The 17,883-nt window shown below is 49.3% G+C and overlaps 1 protein-coding gene across 1 annotated transcript in view; it reads left to right on the forward strand.

Moving 5' to 3' along the window:
- CACNA1C (calcium voltage-gated channel subunit alpha1 C) overlaps window positions 1–17,883 on the forward strand; it is a 755,167-nt gene that overhangs the window by 328,530 nt on the left and 408,754 nt on the right.

Here is a 17,883-nt window from a genome sequence, read left to right on the forward strand (position 1 = left end):
CTGGACATGGCCCAACTGCATTTCAATTGTCTCTTTCCCCTCAGCAGCAGCTCTAGAAAGTGTTGCCTTTGCCAGGGAAACTCCCCAGAGTTAATGTGTGTGCAGAGATGTTGCTGAGTGTGCTAAGTTGAACAGGAAAGTCTGTGCAGTGGTTCCTGGTGATGCCTGTGCTGCTCTCAAAAATGGAACTTTCAGACACTGTAGAACACAGGAGCAGAAGATGTTAGGGATTGGAAGGGACTTCTGGAGAGCTTCCAGTCCAACCCCCCTGCCAGAGCAGGACCACAGAATCCAGCACAGCTCACATAGGAACACATCCAGACAGGGTTGGAAAGGCTCCAGAGAAGGAGACTCCACAACCTCTCTGGGCAGCCTGCTCCAGGGACACTCACAGTAAAGTTCTTCCTCATGTTGAGGTGGAACTTACTGTGCTGTAGTTTCCATCCATTGCCCCTTGGAAGTTTAGGCTGGAGGTGAGGAGAAAGTTCTTCCCAGAAAGAGTAATTAGCCATTGGGATGTGCTGCCCAGGGAGGTGGTGGAGTCCCCATCCGTGGAGGGGTTCAAAAAAGGCTTGGATGTGGCACTTGGAGCCATGGTTTAGTTGTCAGGAGGTGTTAGGTGATAGGTAATAGGTTGGACTTGATGATCTCTGAGGTCTTTTGTAACCTGGTCGATTCTCTGATTCATCCTGTGGTTCTGTGATTCTCTAATCTCCCAATGGCACCATACTATGGACATGGGAACTGCCTTCCTGAGGAAGCAGGGAAAGGAAATATCTAATCCCCTGAGTTCTGAATGGAGTGACCATGTGGATCACCAGAAGCAGTTAGCCAGCAATCTGTAGGTCTGAAATACACACAACAGTTAAAGAAATGTAAATAGTGTGATCTGTGTGAGGCTTAACTCAAACCAGGCTGCTCAGTTTGTGAAAGAGATGGTCTGTAATAGTTCTGTGCACCACTGCAGGTCTGCAGGTGAAGCCAGGTTAGTATCCCTGTGTTTGTCAAGAAATGGGTGAGGCCAAGCTATGGGTTTTCTTACATATCAGGATAACAGGGATTTTAATAGTCAAGTAGAAAGAGTTTTGCACCTGTGCACTTCTGCCAGCAAAGCAGCAGTGAGCAAAGGCTGGGGAAGCAGCAACAGTGAGTGCAAGGCAGAATGCAGAATTAACCAGGTTGGAAAAGAACATCAAGATCAATGAGTCCAACCTATCACCCAGCACCATCTGACCAACTAAACCTTGGCACCAAGTGCCTCATCCAGGCTCTTCCTAAACACCTCCAGGGATGGGGGACTCCACCACCTCCCTGGGCAGCACATCCCAATGGCCAATCTCTCTTGCTGGGAAGAATTTCTTCCTAAACCTCCCCTGGCACAGTTTGAAACTGTGTTCTCTTGTTCTGTTGGTGATTGCCTAGGAGAAGAGACCAACCCCCACCTGGCTACAACCTCCCTTCAGGGAGTTGTAGAGAGCAAAAAGGTCTCCCCTGAGCCTCCTCTTCTCCAGGCTAAGCAACCCCACCTCCCTCAGCCTCCCCTCACCGGGCTGTGCTCCAGACCCCTCCCCAGCTGTCAAAGATGTGTATGGGAGCAGGGCCTTGGAGGTGCAGTGGTGCTGGTTTTATGTCCCTGGATGTATTTTACTGCTAGAGTAATATGGCATAGCAAAAAGATGTTGGAAGAAGATCATCTAGAAAGGCCAGAAGATCTTGCATGTGGGGATAAGGCTGTCCAGAGAGAACAGCTTACAGAGCTGGTGTAGCTGGGGATGTCCCTGCTGATTGTAGGGTTGGAATGGATGACTTTTGGAGGTCCCTTCCAGCCTGGACTGTTCTCTGGTTCTCTGACACAAAGCCATTAACAACCTGCTCTACAGACAGGACAATGTACCACATAGCCCCTTTGTTTTCATGGGGGAAAAAATCCCCCCAGAGGAAACATAAACCCAAAGAAGCCAAAAGCAGGGAAGGAGAGCATCCAGGAGAGGTGAGAAAGGAAGGGATGGTTGTGTACAGAGAGCTCTGCAGAAAGTGAAATACAGGGGTATGGACTCCAACTCAAGAGATGGAGGGAGGAGCCCCTGATTAGGGCTCAGTCCTCTTCCTCCTTCAGTTGTGCTCTTTGCTCTGCCTGGTCCAGTGCATGTGTACAGCCTGAATTCACTCCAATCCCCACAGGGTCCCTGGACAACACTATCCTGAGCTGAAGGGAAGAGATGTGAGCGGTGGTAGGAATAGGAGCCAAGGTGCTTGCTTCAAACAATGCAATGAACAAGAGAGATGACCTAATAGATTATTTTCCAATATGAAACAAGTAGAGGATGTCTTGCTGTTAAATATTGCCACTTGTGTCTCCTCTCTTCTGTCCATCAAGTGTTGCTTTGTGACAGTCTGTATTGGAGATAATTGCTAAGTTTTATTCAAATCTCATTACTAACCCTGTAACTCATCCCCCGTGTAATCTTAGCTCTCTAAAATGGTTCTGTGGGAGGGATGGTTTTCAATTTAAGACAACATTTTTAGCCTTTTTTTTTTGCTCCCCCCCTCCACTGATAACATTTAGCATCAAGTCCTAGCAGACGTCTGGGAGATTCGAGAGAACTAAAACCCTTGCTAATAAATCCCTCTTGGATGTCCTGTGCTGCTGCCATGAGGCTGAACAAGCCTAAGTGCCAGCTGCTACACTTTGGCCACAGCAACCCCATACAGCCCTACAGGCTGGGGACAGAGTGGCTGTAGGGCAGCCAGGCAGAAAGGCACCTGGGGATACTGATTGACAGCAGCTGAACATGAGCCTGCAGTGTGCCCAGGCAGCCAAGAGGGCCAAGGGCATCCTGGCCTGGATCAGGAACAGTGTGGCCAGCAGGAGCAGGGAAGTCACTGTGCCCTGTACTCTGCATTGGTTAGGCCATACCTTGAGTCCTGTATGCAGTTCTGGGCTCCTCAGTTTAAGAAGGACATCGAAACACTTGAGCGTGTCCAGAGAAGGGCAACAAGGCTGGGGAGGGGTCTGGAGCACAGCCCTGTGAGGAGAGGCTGAGGGAGCTGGGGTTGCTTAGCCTGGAGAAGAGGAGGCTCAGGGGAGACCTTCTTGCTGTCTACAACTACCTGAAGGGAGGCTGTAGCCAGGTGGGGGTTGGTCTCTTCTCCCAGGCAACCAGCACCAGAACAAGAGGACACAGTCTCAAGCTGTGCCAGGGGAAGTTTAGGCTGGAGGTGAGGAGAAAGTTCTTCACCGAGAGAGTCATTGGAATGTGCTGCCCAGGGAGGTGGTGGAGTCACCATCCCTGGAGGTGTTCAAAAAAGGATTGGATGTGGCTCTTGGTGCCATGGTTTAGTTAATCTTTTCCAACCTGGTTAATTCCATCATGATTAGTCTTTAGAAATGGTGAACCAATCTGATCTGGCAAAAGCATCTTCTGGAAGTTTCATTATCACTTCATGGATGTCAGTTTACTGCCAGAGCATCCACTTTCCCTGGTTGTATTGTGATGTGTAATTTCTTTTCCATGCTGAAAGAGATGAAAGGTTTAACATTTTACAGTCATGGCCATTAATATTATTTCTCCCTCTCTGGAGCTGCAGTCTGTTCCATGAGCTGAAGATACTGCTGCTAAATTTCTCTTCCTATCTGCTTGCCAGGGAGTTACAACCTCCAGCTGGAGTTACTCCAAGTTTTTACTAATATAGCTAGAACTGGAGTGAATTGCATGTGTTTCAATATGGAAAGCAGCTTAAAACCACTTTAAACCTGAAATACTAATGTCTGGCTTTTTAGCTTCAATATGGAAAGCAGCTTAAAACCACTTTAAACCTGAAATACTAATGTCTGGCTTTTTAGCTACAATAGTGAAGATTACAAACACCTGTAGCAGAACTAGCAGGGTTACACAGGCTGCAGAGGCCCTGGAAATGATGTCACAGAGCCACAGAAACATCCAGGCTGGAAAAGAGCCTCAGAATCACCAACTCCAACCCAGAGCCCTACTCTGCAAGGCTCACCCCTAAACCATAGCCCCAAGCACCACAGCCAAACCACCCTGAAACACAGCCAGGCTTGGGGACTCCACCACCTCCCTGGGCAGCACATTCCAAGGCCTGACCACTCTTGATGGGAACAAATTCTTCCTGCTGTCCAGTCTAATCCTGCCCTGCTGCAGCTTGAGGCTGTTCCCTCTTGTTCTATCACTAATTCCCTGGGAGAAGAGACCAGCACCAACCTCTCCACAACCTCCTTTCAGGGAGCTGTAGAGAGCCAGGAGGTCTCCCCTCAGCCTCCTCTGTTTCACACTAACCATCCCCAGCTCCTTCAGTCACTCTCCAGCAGATTTCTTCTCCAGGCCCTTCCCAGCTTCCTTGCCCTGCTCTGCCCTGGCTCCATCCCCTCCACATCTCTCTTGTACTGTGGTGCCCAGAACTGGACACAACCCTCGAGGTGTGGCCCCACCAAAGCCCAGTGCATGGGGTTAGAATCAGGTAGAATGGAAATGATCCTTTCCTATCAGATCCAAAACCTGGTTTAGGTTTAATTTATGCCTGATCTTGGAGGGAAGATCTTCCTCACTAATATAAAGGTATTGGTTAAGGGTTAAAGAAAGGAGAGGATTTGCTGCTGTGTGGCAGCAGCTCCCTTTCCTATGGGTAGTTGTCGTTTTGTCTTGTAAATTTGCCTAAATAGGGCAATTTATCTTGTGAAGGGTTTCTAATGTGGAGAGAGTAAGATGGAATCTGCAGGCAATGAGAGGAGATGTAAAAGAAACACTTTCATATTCAACCCCCAAGGAGAGGGAGTAAACAGGAGCAACAAATGTACAAGAAGTAGGCCTGGTGGATGAAAGGAGCGGGATGAAAGCTGCCAGCTCTCCAGACTGGATTGAGTCCTGTTCCTAGGGCTGGCTTTGCCACCAACGCTGTGAAAACTGAAGTCTTGTTTCATCCTCTGTTTTCTTCCCACTCCTCTTGCACAGAGGTAGAGCATGGCCTTGTTTGAGAAGTGAAATGTTGTCAGGAGTCCTCATAAATCCCTGCGTGAGGCCGTGTCTAGACCATGTAAATAATGGTATAGCCAAACCCCTTCAGATAATTCAATGGTTGCTCTTTCTCGGGAGCAGGAAACCTTCTCTCTCCATTGATTCTTAGCAGAGATTCAGTAATGACTTCAGTGGGGGGGCGGGGGGAGGAATCCTGGGCAAGCATTCACACAGACTCTCTGCATTCACCTGTCATGGGTTCAGCTGCCTCTGCTGGTGTGTATCCATCATGCCAGCTTCAAAAGGAAAGGGCTGGCTGGAGCAAAGGTACTGGGCCCCTCAGTTTAGGAAGGAGGTTGAGATGCAGGAAGGTGTCCAGAGAAGGGCAACAAAGTTGGTGAGGGGCTTGGAACACAGCCCTGTGAGGAGAGGCTGAGGGAGCTGGGGTTGCTTAGCCTGGAGAAGAGGAGGCTCAGGGGAGACCTTATTACTCTCTACAACTACCTGAAGGGAGGTTGTAGCCAGGCAGAGGTTGGTCTCTTCTCCCAGACACCCAGCACCAGAACAAGAGGACACAGTCTCAGGCTGTGCCAGGGGAGGTTTAGGTTGGATGTTAGGAAGAAGTTCTACACAGAGAGAGTGATTGCCCATTGGAATGGGCTGCCTGGGGTGGTGGTGGAGTCACCATCACTGGAGGTGTTCAGGAGGAGACTTGATGGGGTGCTTGGTGCCATGGGTTAGTTGTTTAGGTGGTGTTGGATTGGTTGATGGGTTGGACACGATGATCTTGAGGGTCTCTTCCAACCTGGTCTATTCTATTCTATTCTATTCTATTCTATTCTATTCTATTCTATTCTATTCTATTCTATTCTATTCTATTCTGTTCTGTTCTGTTCTGTTCTGTTCTGTTCTATAGTATCACAGGGCTTGAAGTTCACATTTTAGCACAAGAGGCTTCCTGTTCTGCTTGCTTCTCCCAGTGTCCCAGTTGGTCTTTTCTTCTGGGCTGGCTGCTGTGTGTTTGGGTTGGGGGGGAACCACTTTATTGCTGGCTTTTGCTTCTTCATTTTGCCAGGGTAATTGTATAGCACATCATGGAATGATTTAGGTTGGAAAAGACCTGTAAGATCATTGAGTCCAACTGTCAACCTAAGACTACCATGGCCATTAAACCAAGTCCTCAAGTATCATGGCCACGCATTTCTTTAATGCCTCCAGGGATGGTGACTGCCTGGGGCAGCCTGTTCCAATCCCTGACTTCCCTATAAGGAAGGAAATGTTTCCTAATATCCAACCTCAACCTCCCCTGGCACAATTTCAGATCATTCCCTCTTGTACTCTCACCTGATCCTAGGTTCTATCACCTGCTACTGATAGCATCATCTTAACCTCCATGTCTCAACACAGAAGGGTTTTCAGTGTTACTTTGCCTCCTATCTGTGTGAGGGGAAGGAGGGGAGCTTGTGCAAGGGGGCTGTGTTAACCCAGGATGTATAACCCAGAATGCTTTCAGTCTCCCTTTCAGTGATCTGACAGACTGCACACATTGCTCATAAATCCTGAGAGCCACAGGGCTTGTATTTGCAGGTGGATTGGTACCACATGGAGGAGATTTTGAAATGTGTGCTGAAGGTATAATATGGTTTGAGATTTCATCACAAAAAAGGTAAAGCTTTTCCAGGGAGGGAGGGAAAAGCATTACCCAAAGTTAGGCTGGAGGGGAGGAGAAAGTTCTTCACTGAGAGAGTTGTTAGCCATTGGGATGTGCTGCCCAGGGAGGTGGTGGAGTCCCCATCCCTGGAGGTGTTCAAGAGGGGATTGGATGTGGCACTTGGTGCCATGGTCTAGTCATGAGGTCTGTGGTGACAGGTTGGTCTTGATGATCTTTGAGGTCTCTTCCAACCTTGGTGATTCTGTGATACTGTGTATGATTCTGTTAGAACTTGCTTCTACTCCTGTCAGCAGCAGGGTGCAACTCTGATAGAAGTTCCTTACTTGGGTGCTTTCACACAACCAGGTTTTGCATTCAGGAGTTTAAGAACTCTAAGATTCCACTTAGTTTGGAGCACAACCCTGTGAGGAGAGGCTGAGGGAGCTGGGGTTGCTTAGCCTGGAGAAGAGGAGGCTCAGGGGAGACCTTCTTGCTCTCTACAACTCTCTGAAGGGAGGTTGTAGCCAGGTATAGAGTTGGTCTCTTCTCCCAGGCAACAGTGACAGAAGGAGAGGACACAGTCTCAAGCTGTGCCAGGGGAGGTTTAGGCAGGATGTAAGGAAGAAATTCTTCCCAGCAAGAGAGATTGGCCATTGGGATGTGCTGCCCAGGGAGGTGGTGGAGTCCCCATCCCTGGAGGTGTTTAGGGAGAGCCTGGATGAGGCACTTGGTGCCATGGGTTAGTTGATCAGATGGTGTTGGGTGATAGATTGGACTCAATGATCTTGAAGGTCTTTTCCAACCTGGTTAATTCTCTATTCTGGTTTTCTCCTTTTTCTTCCTAATGAGAATAACTACACCCAGTGCCTGCTTTTCATTCATCTCTTTTGTCTTTGTCTTTTCTTTCATCTCTAAAATCTGGGAGGTGTTCATTGTATGCTTTTGAAAGAAATGTGGTGTCCCAGAGATTTCTGATTGTGGTGAGGGTAAGCATAGGCTCATAGAAGCATAGACTGCTCTGGGCTGGAAGGGACCTCCAAAGCTCATCCAGCCTGACCTCCCCACAGTCAGCAGGGACATTCCCACCCAGATCAGGCTGCCCAGGACCTCATCAAGCCTCACCTTCAGATATCTGCAGGAAAGAGGCCTCAACCACCTCCCTGGGCAACCTCTTCCAGTGTTCCGCCAACACAGTTAGAGATGCTCCTAAAGACACACATTATCATTTTTCCATCAACAAATGAGCCAGACACAGATACCTTGAGGTCAAGCACTTTCCATTTATCCAAAACTTCAGTCTTAAGATGGAAATTTCCAATTGTATTACACCCAGGCCTGGCTGGTTATGTAATTAATCCAGGGGATCTGCCACCACTTAGCTCTGCTATTAAGTAGTGTGTCTATGTAGCCTCTCTGAAGTGGGGCCTCCTGATGAGATAATGTGTTATTAGGGAACAATGACAGGTTGTTACAGAATGAAACCAAACTCCCTATAATCTACATCTGTGCTGGCTAAACAGGGGGGAAAAAAGTGCTATTCAGTCTATTCTTTCTAGATATGCTTAAAAAGCAGTGTAAAATAGCTTCCCAGGTCCAGAGTATGATCAAAACAATGATCAGAGGGCTGGAGCTGCTCTGCTATGAGGACAGACTGAGGGAGTTGCGTTTCTTCAGTTTGGAGAAGAAAAGGCTCTGAGGAGACCTTCTTATGGCCTTCCAATATCTGAAGGGGGCTACAAGAAAGCTGGGGAGGGACTTTTGAGGGTGTCAGGGAGTGATAGGGCTGGGGGGAATAGATCCAAGCTAGAGGAGGGTAGATTGAGATTGGATGTTAGGAAGTTGTTCCCCATGAGGGTGGTGAGACACTGGAACAGGTTACCCAAGGAGGTGGTGGAAGTCTCATCCCTGGAGGTTTTTAAGGGCAGGCTGGATGTGGCTGTGAGCAACCTGCTGTAGTGTGAGGTGTCCCTGGCCATGGCAGGGGGGTTGGAACTGGCTGATCCTTGAAGACCCCTCCCAACCCTAACAGTTCTGTAATTGATTTTCCAAGGTGAAAATCCTGCTGTGAAATCCTAGGTGTAGGCAAGAAGAGGCAACATACAAATAAAAGGTTTAACTGTCAGAGAAAAGAGACCAGAGTTTCAAAGCACACAGGTGTCTGAAGATGCAGATATGTGCCAAATGATGTTTTGCAGTGTGCCTGAGCAGTTTAGGGTCTGGGAGGTGTCTGCCTTGCCTGGTTAGTTGTGTCTGAAAATCTCACTCGGCTCTATTAGCCCTTTCAGTCTTAGCAGCTTTGAGAGTTTGACTAAGAGAGGCAAAACTCAGTTTTATCTGCTCTGGAGAACTGGCAAGTGCTGTCTGGCCTGGCTGTTGGGGAAGTTCAGGCTCTAATGGGCAGGTTTAGTGATCTGTCCTCTCAGTTTGCAGGCGTGTTCCAGACAGCGCAGGCCATGACGACAGCCAAGGACTGCTCTGGCTTCTGCAGTTTTGTACTCTCTGCTCAAGGTGGTAAACTGCTTTGTGAGGCACAGATGCTGTCATATGAAACAGTCTGCAGGTGTAAGAAAAGGAGATGTTTCTGATTCAGGAGCACTTGCTTAGCAATGTGATCCATACATGCTTTTACTTGAGCTCCACCTTTGCACAGGGAGTCAAAAGCTTAGACTTTTCCAAACTGTTCTTGCCTTAGCTCCCACTGAATCCAGGGGCCCAAGACAACAGTGTGAGCTCAGTTTAGCTTCCCCAGTTCTGAGGTTGCTACCTGGTATGAATAAATGACTTCTTTTCCCTATTTATGTGAATCATAGATTCCATTCTGTCTTCCACTCCTAGCACGGACTTCTGCTTTTCCACCATGTCCCTATAATGCAGGAAGGACAGGGATCTAATGGAGCAGGTCCAGAGGAGGGCCACAACTATGATCAGGGGGTTGGAGCAGGTCCAGAGGAGGGCCACAAATATGATCAGGGGGTTGGAGCAGGTCCAGAGGAGGGCCACAGATATGATCAGGGGGTTGGAGCAGCTCTGCTACAAGGACAGGCTGAGGGAGCTGGGGGTGTTCAGCCTGCAGAAGAGAAGGCTCCAGGGAGACCTAATAGCAGCCTGCCAGTACCTGAAGGGGCTACAAGAAAGATGGAGAGAGACTGTTTGCAAAGACCTGCAGGGACAGGACCAGGGGCAGTGGCTTCAAACTAGAGCAGAGCAGATTGAGATTGGATGTCAGGAAGAAGCTCTTCACTATGAGGGTGGTGGAACACTGGAACAGGCTGCCCAGGGAGGTGTTTGTGGCCCCATCCCAGGAGCTATTCAAGGTGAGGCTGGACAGGGCTCTGGGCAGCCTGATCTAGTGGAGGATGTCCCTGCTGAGTGCAGGGGGGGTTGGACTGGATGAGCTGTGGAGGTCCCTTCCAGCCTGAACCATTCTGTGATTCTATGTAAAGGAAACAGTCTGGGTTTTGGTTGTTCTTTTTCTCTTTATTAATAAGGCTGGACAGGGTGTGCTCCTGGCCCAGGAGAAGTGGTCAGAGATCTCCCTTGATGAAAGGGAATGGCATGGATGACACTGAGTGCTTAACCACTAAAGAAGAAAGGCTACTAAACACTAAATGAAAAGCAAAAGCTAAGCAGAATCACTTTTGCTTAGCCTTCTTGCCATACGTTTGCAAGTCAGCAAAACTTAATGCTGTAAGTGCAGAAGGGCTGGGGATCAGACAGGCCTTCAAGCCTCCCTTGCTGTTTCATTGTGCTGCGCCTCTCTAATGTTAACTGTTAGCTTTATCAATGAAATATAACTGATCAAAGGATCAGCTGAGTCTGGAGGTGCTGGAAGGTGTCCAGAGAAGGGCCATGAGGATGAGCAGAGGGCTGGAGCTGCTCTGCTATTAGGATAGACTGAGAGCTGGGGCTGTTCAGTCTGGAGAAAGGAAGGCTCTGAGGTGACCTAATTGTGGCCTTCCAGTATCTGAAGGGGGCTACAAGAAAGCTGGGGAGGGACTTTCTAGGGTGTCAGGGAGTGATAGGACTGGGGGGAATGGAGCAAAACTAGAAATGGGTAGATTGAGATTGGATGTCAGGAAGAAGTTGTTCCCCATGAGGGTGGTGAGAGCCTGGCATAGGTTGCCCAGGGAGGTGGTGGAAGCCTCATGCCTGGAGGTGTTTGCAGCCAGGCTGGATGTGGCTGTGAGCAACCTGCTGTAGGGTGAGGTGTCCCTGGCCATGGCAGAGGGCAGGGTGGTTGGAACTGGCTGATCCTTGAGGTCCCTTCCAACCCTAACTGTTCTATGATTCTATGAAGGGAGGCAGAGGGAGAGATACAGAGAGTAATCCAGAAGCAGCTCTGCTTTATATAGGATTTTCTTGCTGGTTGGCTCATAGTAAAGAAGGACTGGAGACAGAAAAAGAAAGCATTGAGATGTAAGATAAACCAAACCCCACCCCAAACCCATGATTTTATGGTGGGGTGGAGACTATTGAGGCAATAACTCTATAAATTTTAAATGGAAACAAAACCCCAAAGCCAAGCCAGCAAAGAGGCAGTGGATTTGTGAGGCTTGGATGTGATTGAAAGGCTTATGATCAATTCTAGTCCTGAGCTGGTAATTGCATCAGCATGGCTGAAGAAGCCTGCAGCCAGAAGGTTAGGAGGAGAATGTATCTGTCCTCTCACCCTCTGCTCAAAACCCCCAAACCATGTGGCTTAAATGGGAATTGGGGTGGTTTGTAATGAAGTCCTCCTGAACAATGCAGGACTTGGCCCTTTCTCCAGCATCTGGGTCATCTGTTTTCACATACTTGAAATGCAGCAAAGATTCTGTTTGCTGTGTGAGTTGGCTTTGGAGCTTGGGGGTTTGCTTTGGAGGGTTTTTTTTGTGTCTTTTTGGACTTCCTCTACAACAGAAGCAGGGATGGATGTGAATGCATAATGGGCTACGCCTCTTGGGTCCAGGCAGCTGCAATAAAACAACTGCATGAACTAAATGTTGCCCTCAGTTATTCTTAGCTAATCTCCTGCAGCTTAAATTCTGCCAGTGCCGAGAAGAGACCAAACTGCCCTCAATCACTGCATGCAGAGCAGCTGGGGCTTCCAAGGAAGCACTGCTTTAGCAATCCTGAGGCAAAACCACCTGAGCTTAGTATTTCCTTGCAGTTTGTCTTGCAGTCAAGCCCTGCCTCTGCACTTTGTCATAGAGCTGGTGTCGAAATGTTTGATTTCAGAGAAGGGCAACGAGGCTGGGGAGAGGCCTTGAGCACAGCCCTGTGAGGAGAGGCTGAGGGAGCTGGGGTTGCTTAGCCTGGAGAAGAGGAGGCTCAGGGGAGACCTCATTGCTCTCTACAACTACCTGAAGGGAGGTTGTAGCCAGGTGGGGGTTGGTCTCTTCTCCCAGGCAACCAGCACCAGAACAAGAGGACACAGTCTCAAGCTGTGCCAGGGGAGGTTTAGGCTGGAGGTGAGGAGAAAGTTCTTCACTGAGAGAGTCATTTGCCATTGAGATGTGCTGCCCAGGGAGGTGGTGGAGTCCCCATCCCTGGAGGTGTTCAAGAGGGGATTGGATGTGGCACTTGGTGCCATGGTCTAGTCATGAGGTCTGTGGTGACAGGTTGGACTTGATGATCCTTGAGGTCTCTTCCAACCTTGGTGATACTGTGAGACTGTGATTTCCATCATCCCCTCCTCTGGATCTTGCATGTTTTTCACTTTTCAATCACAGGAGGGCTTAGGCTGGAAGAGACCTTGGAGATCATCAAACCCAACCTCCCTGCCATGGGCAGGGTCACCTCTCAACCAGCCCAGGTGACTCAAGGCCCCATCCAGCCTGGCCTTGAACATCTCCAGGGAGAAGGCATCCACAGTCTCTCTGGACAATCCATCCCAGAGTCTGGCCAGCCTAACAGTGAAGAATTTCTTCCTAAGATCCAATCTAAACCTATTCTCCTTCGATTTCAATCCATTTCCTCTTGTCCTACAGTTGGACACTCTTGTAAAAAGTCCCTCTGCAGCCTTCCTGTAGGATCCCTTCAGGTATTAGGAGGCAGCTCTAAGGTTCCCCCAGAGGCTTCTCTTCTCCAGGCTGAACAATCCCAGTTCCCTCAGCCTGTCCTCATAGCAGAGGTGCTCCAGCCCCTGGATCATCTTTGTGGCCCTCCTCTGGATTTGTCTCAACAGATCTATGTCCCTCTTACAGTGGAGACACCTACAGCCTTCCTGTAGGTTCCCTTCAGGTACTGGAAGTAGCTTTGGTAAGGTGAAAGACACCCAGAGAGTTGGGGCACTAGAGCACTGACTATTCAATGAGCTAACAGCTCCAATATATTTGTTGCAGATGAACTGGCTCTGGCTTGGTGTCACAGGCTCTAGGGGGGATTTCTCCTGCTGTTCTTCATAAGCTTCTCCTGGTGCATGAGAACAATAGCTGGGCATTCTTTTCTCAGTAAAAGCATTCAGTATCAAGATGTTTATCTTTGTTTTGCCAGTAATATACAGCTAGATTTATTGTCCTTTTCACAGTGACATTGTTTGAGCTTCTCATGTTAAACCAATGTGAGGGAAAACTGCACCATGAGATTTAAAGCATCTCAGTAGCACTGCAGCCTGCTTTTTTTCTTTCTGCTTGTGTAAAAGGCTGCTGTGAACATGATCACAGGAGGTTAGGGGGTGCAAGGGACCTCTGGAGAGCTTCCAGTCCAACCCTCTGCCAGAGCAGGACCAGAGAATCCAGCACAGGTCACACAGGAACACATCCAGACAGGGAGGGAAAGGCTCCAGAGAAGGAGACTCCACAACCTCTCTGGGCAGCCTGCTCCAGGGCTCTGGAACCCTCACAGTCAAGAAGTTCTTCCTCATGTTGAGGTGGAAACTCCAGCACAAGAGGTTCCTCATGTTGAGGTGGAACCTCCTGTGCTGGAGTTTCCATCCCTTGCTCCTTGTCCTATCCCAGGGCACAAGTGAGCAGAGCCTGTCCCTGTCCCTTCTTTCCTGAACCCCAGCCCTTAGATATCGATAGGCATTGATCAGATCCCCTCTCAGTCTTCTCTCCAGAGTGAACAGCCCCAGGGCTCTCAGCCTCTCCTCCCCAGGCAGTGCTGCAGTCCCTTCAGCATCCTTGCAGCCCTCCCTTGTACTCTCTCCAGCAGCTCCCTGTCCCTCCTGACCTGGGGAGCCCAGGGCTGGATGCAATATTCCTTTTATTTTTTGTGTGATTTAGAAAAGATAAAGTTGAAGCAACTCTGTGGTCACTTGAGGAAAAACCCCCAGCAGCACCACGATGCTGCCACGTTTGGCTTTGGTCTGGTTTTCTGCTTCTCAGGAATGCTGCTGTTTCTCAGGGGAAAGGCAAATCATGGCTTCAAATGCACTTGGCTTTCTAGTACCCTGGAAGTTCTCTCTTGATAAAAACTTGTGCCATTGGCTGGACTCCAAACAGAAACCAAAAAATCCCCCCAGTTCTCTTTAGAGTTTATCACTGCTGTTCATCACAACAAGGGGGTTTAGTAAATGTGCAGACAACACCGTGTTGGGAGTAGGAGTTGGTCTGTTAGAGAGCTCTCCAGAGGGACCTCAACAGGTTGGACAGATGGGCAGAGTCCAACAGGATGGCATTCAACAAGTCCAAGTGCCAGGTGCTGCACTTTGGCTACGGCAATCCCATGCAGAGCTACAGGCTGGGGACAGAGTGGCTGAGAGCTGCCAGGCAGAAAGGGACCTGGGAGTGCTGACTGTCAACAGCTGAACATGAGCCTGCAGTGTGCCCAGGTGGCCAAGAAGGCCAAGGGCATCCTGGCCTGCATCAGGAAGAGTGTGGCCAGCAGGAGCAGGGATGTCATTGTGCCCTGTGCTCAGCACTGGTTAGGCCACACCTTGAGTCCTGTGTCCAGTTCTGGGCCCCTCAGTTTAAGAAGGACATCGAGAGACTTGAAGGTGTCCAGAGAAGGGCAACAAGGCTGGGGAGGGGTCTGGAGCACAGCCCTGTGAGGAGAGGCTGAGGGAGCTGGGGTTGCTTAGCCTGGAGAAGAGGAGGCTCAGGGGAGACCTTCTTGCTCTCTCCAACTCCCTGAAGGGAGGCTGTAGCCAGGTGGGGGTTGGTCTCTTCTCCCAGGCAAGCAGTACCAGAACAGGAGGACACAGTCTCAAGCTGTGCCAGGGGAGGTTTAGGCTGGAGGTTAGGAGGAAGTTCTTCCCAGAAAGAGTAATTTGCCATTGGGATGTGCTGCCCAGGGGCGTGGTGGAGTCACCATCCCTGGAGGTGTTCAAGAGGGTATTGGATGTGGCACTTGGAGCCATGGTTTAGTTAGTCAGGAGGTGTTGGATGACAGCTTGGACTTGATGATCTCTGAGGTCTTTTCCAACCTCATTGATTCTGTTTCTATGACTGTATACAGCTCTCTTTAATCCCAGCAGTGATAAGCTGCAGGGGTTTGGGATATCCCTGGCACACTGCAGTCCACACAGCTCAGTAGCACAGCGCAGCAGGTTGCTTTGTCTGCTTGCCTCTGTCAGATTGATTCTTTCTTTTTCTCCCCTCTGCAGACTTTTTCTTGTCAAATCCTCTCCATTCAGGCAGCTTCTAGATCAAGAACCACTTTAAAACTTTTGGCTTGTGGTGTTTGTGGTTGGTTGTGGAATTTGTGCTTGGTTGCAGGTTTTTTTCCTGGAGGAGCAAGAGGCTCCTTCTTGGCCAGGGGTTGTTCTCAGGTAGGCTCAGCAGATCTTTCACAAGAAATCAATGGGAGTGTGCAGAGAAGGCACCAAACTAGGTGAGCAAGTGATATTTGGTGCTGGCCTAGTGCAAGGAGTTAAATGGTTTTGTGGCTCTGCATACAATTAGTTCCTCTCTCCCTGTGAATTCATCGAGGGCTTTTCTTCAGAAGCACAGTCATGGAATCCTTTCTGGTTTTCAGCACAACTCTGCTTCCCTTTCCATTGTGTTGGACAAAGCCAGAGAATCACAGAAAGCTTTGATGAGAAATGTTGTTAGGAGAATCACAGAATAGTGAGGGTTGGAAGGGACCTCTGGTGACCTTCTAATCCAACCACCCCTTCCAAAGCAGCCTCATCTGCAGCAGGTTGCCCAGAATCACAATCTCCAGGTTGTTCTGGAGTTTCTCCAGAGAAGGAGACTCCACAGCCTCTCTGGGCAGCCTGCTCCAGGGCTCCAGCACCCTCACAGCAAAGACTTTTCTCCTTCTGCTCAGATGGAGCTGTCTGGGTTCCAGTTTGTGCCCATTGCCTCTTGTCCTGTCACTGGGCAGGATGATTCCCACCACCACCACCCCACAACCTCCACCCATGGTAGTTCTTTTCTCTCTTCTGCCCTGTTCTTTTTATTGCCCTGTTAATGAACATCATAGCACTCACTAGCACTGCTTTGAAATCCTTCTTCATAATGTGCAATTCCCAGGCAGAGGGAGCTGGGGTTGTTCAGCCTGGAGAGGAGAAGGCTCCAGAGAGACCTATTAGCAGCCTGCCAGTACCTATAGGAGGCTACAGGAAGGATGGAGAGACACTGTTGGCAAAGGCCTGCAGGGATAGGACCAGGGGCAATGGCTTCAAACTAGAGCAGAGCAGATTGAGATTGGATGTGAGGAACAAGTTCTGCACCATGAGGTTGGTGGAACACTGGCACAGGTTGCCCAGGGAGGTGGTTGGAGCCCCATCCCTGGAGATATTCAAGATGAGGCTGGACAGGGCTCTGGGCAGCCTGATCTAGTGGAGGATGTCCCTACTGAGTGCAGAGGGGGTTGGCCTGGATGAGCTTTGGAGGTCCTTCCAGCCTGGACCACTCTGTGATTCTGTGTGTAGGAGGCTAAATGCTGTACAGGGATTAGAGACTTTGGGGTGTTTTTTTCATCACTGAAGCATGTCTCTGAAGTGATGGCTGTCCTCTTATCTTCTACATGACATGTTAGCTCATTTCCCAGATCCATGAGCACTGATTTAGTTTGGATAAGCCATGGAAAAGTCTGCCTGTGTTGTGTGTTTCTGTGGAGCTTGACTCTGCTTGTGTGAGGCTTGGAATATAGTCCAGTGGGTGAAATGCAGTCTGTGAATGGCACAAAGAAATGGTTACTGTTATGTTCACTTTTGTGTCTCTGTGCACCAAGCTGTAGGCTGCAGAAGCCTTTCTGGCTGTTCTGATCAGGTGTTGCAGTGCCTTGCACACAGCAGTGATGCTTTTTCTCAGTTCACTGCTAGAAAACTATTATGTCACTCTACCTTTACTCACAAAGTAAAAGCAAAGAAAGCCAAACTAAAAGAACTAATCATTGCAAGGGAAATTGCAAAGTCCTGCATCTGGGAAGGAAGAGTAAACTGCAGCAGGGCAGGTGAGGAGGTGATCTGCTAGAGAGCAGCCCTGAGGAGGTGGACATGGTTGTCAGCAACTTCTGCATGGGACAGCAATGTGCCCTGGGGGCCAAGAAGGCCAATGGGATCCTGGGGTGCATTCAGGGCAGTGTGTCCAGCAGATCCAGGGAGGTTCTTCTTCCCCTCTACTCTGCCCTGCTGAGACCTCACCTCGACTACTGCAACCAGTTCTGAGCTCCCCAGGTCCAGAGGGACAGGGATCTGCTGGAGAGAGTCCAAGGAAGGGCTGCAAGGATGCTGAAGGGACTGCAGCACTGCCTGGGGAGGAGAGGCTGAGAGCCCTGGGGCTGTTCAGTCTGGAGAGGAGAAGACTGAGAGGGAATCTGATCAATGTCTATCAATAGCTGAGGGCTGGGGGTCAGGAAGGAAGGGACAGGGACAGCCTCTGCTCACTTGTGCACTGGGATAGGACAAGGGGCAATGGATGGAAACTGCAGCACAGGAGGTTCCAGCTCAACATGAGGAAGAACTTCTTAACTGTGAGGGTGCCAGAGCCCTGGAGCAGGCTGCCCAGAGAGGTTGTGGAGTCTCCTTCTCTGGAGCCTTTCCATCCCTGTCTGGATGTGTTCCTGTGTGACCTGTGCTGGATTCTCTGCTCCTGCCCTTCTTGTTTGTTTGTTTGTTCGGTTGTTTTTTTCTGTTTTAGAAATGGTACTGCAGAGTTTTGAGAGATCAGTTTAGAATCTGATTAAAGGTAGTGTACATAGCTGGAAGGATTAGAAGAGTTTCCAGTAGTCCTGCTATGAAAGCCGTTTAGGATCTATAAAGCAGTTGAGGCCAAACAAAAGCTCCCTGTAATCCTCACAAAACTCAGATGGAGCTTTGTTTGTCATTTAAAAACATTTGGCCACTTCTTAGTTTAGTTTAGTTTAGTTTTCTTATCTCTTGAATCACAG

The sequence above is a fragment of the Melanerpes formicivorus genome, unplaced genomic scaffold, assembly GCF_026170545.1.
Source record: "Melanerpes formicivorus ecotype bairdi unplaced genomic scaffold, bMelFor1.0.p_v2 SCAF_8, whole genome shotgun sequence".
NCBI classification, from domain to species: Eukaryota; Metazoa; Chordata; class Aves; order Piciformes; family Picidae; genus Melanerpes; species Melanerpes formicivorus.